This window comes from Penaeus chinensis, chromosome 27, assembly GCF_019202785.1.
Source record: "Penaeus chinensis breed Huanghai No. 1 chromosome 27, ASM1920278v2, whole genome shotgun sequence".
NCBI classification, from domain to species: Eukaryota; Metazoa; Arthropoda; class Malacostraca; order Decapoda; family Penaeidae; genus Penaeus; species Penaeus chinensis.
Genome location: NC_061845.1, coordinates 10278898 through 10284111, shown reverse-complemented (window position 1 = coordinate 10284111; position 5214 = coordinate 10278898).

Below are 5214 nucleotides of genomic sequence, written 5' to 3'. Positions count from 1 at the left end.
TAGAGGGTGAAGTGTTCCTTCTAAATACAGTTTTTAAAATTCTTGACTCCTTCTCTGCCCTTATCGATACCAAATTACACTTTTTTTGTGCCTTTGAACCAAATGGCCTTTCACTTATCACTTAAACTCCTACTGTAATTGCTCTGTGCGCATTGTTCAGGGCTGGGGGAGGGGAGGGTCTGTATTAGATTTCTCTGTAAACTTTTCGTCATAAAGATAGAGGACGAAACTGCAGATACAGCCTCGGTCAGACAGTAATTCAGATTCCAAAAAACACACATGTTCAAAATAAGCACGCACCAACCCAAAACACAGCATATACATAACATATACTATATATATATATATATATATATATATAAATATATATATGAGAGTGTGTTGATTTGTGTGTGGCACATATGTATACAATATATATATATATATATTTAAATATAATATATATATATAATCTACGTATTCAATAATATACATATCTATGTATATAAATCCGTAAAACCATGCAATACATTTACAAATATACATCCATATATGTAATATATATATGATAAATATGTATCAATGTATATACAAATATATAAGTTATCGTAAATATACATATATATTGTATGTATATATAAGTAAAAATATAAATATATATATATTAAAATAATATATATATAATATATATATATATGTATATATGTTTTGTGTGGTGTGTCGTTTGTGTGATGTGTGTGTGCATATATGTTCGTGCATAATATTATGTTAAAAACACCATATATATGTATAATTTCTTCAAATGTATACATTACTCAACTCTATTTTCACTCTCTCCTCTGTCTTTTCCCTCTTTTTCCCTCTCATCTCTGCATTCTCCTCCCATCCCTCTTTCTTTCTTTTCTTACTCTCTCCTCTCGCTTCTCTCTCCCTCTCTTTTCTTTATTCTTTCTCTCTCTCTCTCATCTTTCCTCCTCCATGACATACTTGCTCGCTTGCCGGCCTATAACATCTTTCAGGGCCCTCGGACCTCGAATAACCTCGCCCCTACCCACTTCCACCTCCCTCTCTCCATAAATAACCCCATACCTCACCCTCGATTTGCCCCTCCCTTCACACACATCCTCCCGCTCAACACACCACACACAACCGACCCCACCCCCCCCCCCCCCCGCCCCTCACGATGATGCATAATGCTGGTGAACGGAAAATTAATGCTGATCAAAAAAGCAACAATTCAAATCCGAAGAGAGCCCAGAGCGCCCGCACCTCGCCCTGGCAGTGTTGCAAAAACGGCGGGAGATAGAGTGATGTTGCAAAGTGACTGCAAAGACGCCGTAACGTCAGATTTGGCGGTTGTTCATTAACGTCGAGAGGCGTGTAGCGGAAAGTCGCTGCACGTGAAGCGGCGGCGGAGGTAGCGATAGAGTAAGGAGTTGTTGGGGAAAAAAAAAAAACCAGAAGTCACAGTATATGTTAACAATTTGCTGGGAGTAGCTAGGCTAGCGGAAAGCTATGGAAACATGATCACTTTGCTCTACCAGTTTAAAAGTTACGCGCAGTTTTACCTATATATAAAAAAAATATTGACAAGGCTAATGTAGCGTATTTACCCGACTAGTGACATAGCATAAAAGGCTACGTAGCGTTGTCTAGCGGTTTACTGCAGTAATTTAGCATAAAAGGCTACGTAGCTAATTGCAGCAGACACAGAAACGTAAAAAGGACTAATTTACCGGTTTAATTTAATAATCTAGCTAAAACTATGCTATGTAGGGAAAAACTGCGTAAATGATCTTTCATAACACTAAGGCTACTGTAGCTGGTAAATAATTCGATAATATAACGGTGGGGAAAAAAAAAAACTTAGAGATAGTTTTACCATAGCATATTTCTCGGCGATGCAGCTGCTCAAAATTGGCACGCGCTGGTGTTGCTCTTCCATCTGGTTCGCGAATGCCGAGCCCTGCAATTTATCATACGAGATTTGAGCCTATTACGATCCGCTGTCGAGATTACGTGCATGTGATCGCCTTTTTGTGCGATTTTTTTTATATCGTTTTTTCTTTTCCTAACTTTTATTAATAATGTTTCGATCCCCTCTTACTTTTCTGTTTTACTATACCTTTCTCCTATTCTGTTCGTCTCACTTCTTCTCTCTTTTCCTTCCTCTCCCCTTATTCCATTCCTTTCTCCTCGCCCTCCTCCTCCATCTCCTCAAATCCTCCCCCACCTTCTCTCTCTCTTTTCTCACTCAACAACACACTTTTTTTTTTATTTTTTCCTTCTCCTCTCCTCCTCTCTCTCTACCGTCTTTCACATCTCCTCTCCCTCATCCTCTCGTCTTTTATTTCACTCTCCTCTCTCCTTCTCTCTCTCTCTCTCACCCTCACTCTCGTCAGCCCTCTACTCTCTTCAGGACCAGTCCTCCGTCCGTCATCAACCCAATTCATCTCCCTCTCTCCTCTCCTCATCTCCACACCATCTCTCTCCGTCTCTTCCTCCCTCCCTCACTCCTTCCCCTCTCTATCTCCCCCCCACCCCACTCTCTCTGTCCTCTTTCCCCTTTCTTTCTCTTCCTCCCCCCCCTCTCATCTCACCACCCTCTCACGCCCTCCTCCTTTCACTCGCTCTTTCTCTCCTCCCCCTCCCTCTCATCTCTCTCTCTCCTTCACTCCCTCTCTCCTCCGCGCCCCTCCTTCAATCTCCCTCACTCCGCCCATCCCCCTCAGTCACCCCACCCCCACCTCCACCAGCGCCACCTCCTCTCATATCCCCATCCTGCACATCCTACCGGAGTCGAGACCTCTCAACACTCCACCAAAATCTCCTCCCCAAACCACCGCGTCTCAATCTTCCTACCGATCAATCTCCAAGCTCATCCTCTTCATCCTACGTCGGAATCAGACCCCTCCATCTCAATCAAAACACATCCCGCTCATCCTCTCGGTTCCCTCCTCCCTTCCCCCATAATCTCCTAAACTTCCTCAACTCGGTCGTCATCTATCCACATCGTCTCTCTCATCCTCTTCCCTCAGTCTCGCGCTCCTCCCTCACTCCTCGACATCTCACCATCCTCTTCGACCTCTCTTTCTACTCCTCCATCTTTTATAACACCTCTTGCCCTCTTTTCTCTCTCTCTCTCCCTCGTCCACTTAAAACCCTTCCATTCCCTCTTACTCCCCCCCACCCCCCTCTCTCTCTCTCTCTTCTCACTCCCTCTCCCTCTCCACTCTTCTCTCTCTCCTTCTCTCCTCTCTCTCCCCCCCTCACCTCCTTATCACATCACCTCTCTATCTCCCCTTCCTCCCCCCTCCCCTCTCCCCCCCCACCCCCTCTCTCTCTCCATTTAATCCCGCCCCTTCTCTCTCTCCCCACTCCTCTTTCCTCTCTCTCACCTCCTCTCCCTCTCTCCCTCAATTATTTTTTCCTCCTCACCCCTAAACTCCTCTCTCCCGTCCCCCCCCCCTCCTCCTCTCCCCTCTCCACCCCCCCCCCTCTTCTCCTTTTCCTCCCTCATCCTCCTCTCCCCCTCCACTCCCTCTCCCCCCTCTCCTCTCCCTCCTCTCCCCCCTCTCTCTCCTCTCCCTATCTTCCCTCAATCTCTCCCCCCCCCCTCTCTCTATCTCTCTCTCTCTCTCTCCCCTCCTCCTGTATATTTTAAAAATATCCCTCTCGCTCTCAAACCTCCTTTCCCCCTTTCCCCCTCTCCTCCCACAAAAATTTCCCCCCTCTTTGGGAAACCCCTCCTAATGCGGGGGTAAGGGCTCGGCAGAAAAGAACCTCCCTAAACCGTTTAAACCCAACACCCCTCGCCGGCAATTTTGTGATCAGATCGGCGGGTCTTGAAGCCCGGGCCGAGGCATAAAGACCCAAAATTTTGCAAATCGTGCAAGCAAGTAAGCAGGCAGGCAGGCAGGGTGAGGCAGAAGTCGAAGGGTGGGCGGAGTCTATAACTACCGATTGTCTGATTGGGTTTTGGTAAAATTCAGAATTTTGGGGCGGAGTTAAAGGGGGATCCAAAAAGGGAAAAAGTGTTTTGAATTAATTTTTTTTTTTCTTTGGGGGGGAGTTTTGGTTATCTAAACCCCCCGTTTTTTTAAGAGCGTTTTGTGCATAAATGTGGATATATTTTATAGATTTTTTTTTCTTTCTTAAAGATGGAAAACGCTATCGGAAAATAATCAAAATTCTAAATTAAAATTAGGATGATAGCTAGAAGGGGAAAAAAAACGAAATGAATTCTTTATCGCTTTTTCAAACGTTTTTAAAATAAATTAAATCCGCCTGCAAGAGAAAAAGAAAAAAATTTTTTTTGAAGGCTGTGCAATGCAAGGTTTGTATTTGATGCAAATTCTAGGGACGAGATTGCAATAGCATTAAAGGGTGAAACTTGAGGGTGCCTCTCGAACGCGCGTAATATTAAAGGGTGTAGTCTAGTGAGGGTGGGTAAGTAGGGAGGGGAGGGTGGGGGGAGAGGGGTCGCTAGATGTTGCACTACCGGAAATAGCGAAAGAGGGTGTGTAAAAAGGGGGTGTATTTTTATAATAAAAAAAAACAATGGCAGAGAGCGAGGGTGGGGTCGATCGAATCCAGCGAGAAAAGCGAAGGTTCGAGAATGTGGCTGTCATTATTTCTGCGCGAGGTACACTGGCAGGTCGCTCAGAATCGTTCAGAATCGTGTGTGCGTCTGTACGTGTGTGGAGTGGCGGTCGTGTGTGTTTGCGGGTGTACAGAGGAGGGTGTTGGGGTTTTCCCCTTTATGGGGTTTTTTTTGTGTGTATAAGGCTGTCTGTTGGGGGGTTCTACTCCCCTTCTTTTTCCTCCCTCCATCCCCCCCCTCTCTCCACAAATCATCTTCCTTTTCCCCCAAACGGCTCCTCCGTCCTTTCTCAAATTCTTTTCACTCCTCCTCTCCTCACCCTCATCTCTCTCCTCCTCCCCCTCTCTCTCCTCCTCTCTCCCCCTTTTTTTGTGTGTGTGTGTGTGTGTGTGTGTGTGTGTACGTGTCTGTGTGTGTGTGCGTGAGGGCCTGCGTGAAATTCTTTGCCTGCCCAAGTTTTCCTCTTCTCATGTTGCAAGTTGTTGATTGCAAAGAGCTACCCATTAACCTCATTCCTCTACCTTGCCCCCCCCCCCCCAGGGTCCACCTCACAACCTCACAACCTCACAAACCCCGTCTTCCCTTTCATTCCCTGAAAAACCAATTTTAAATCGGAACTTCATACTTCAAAA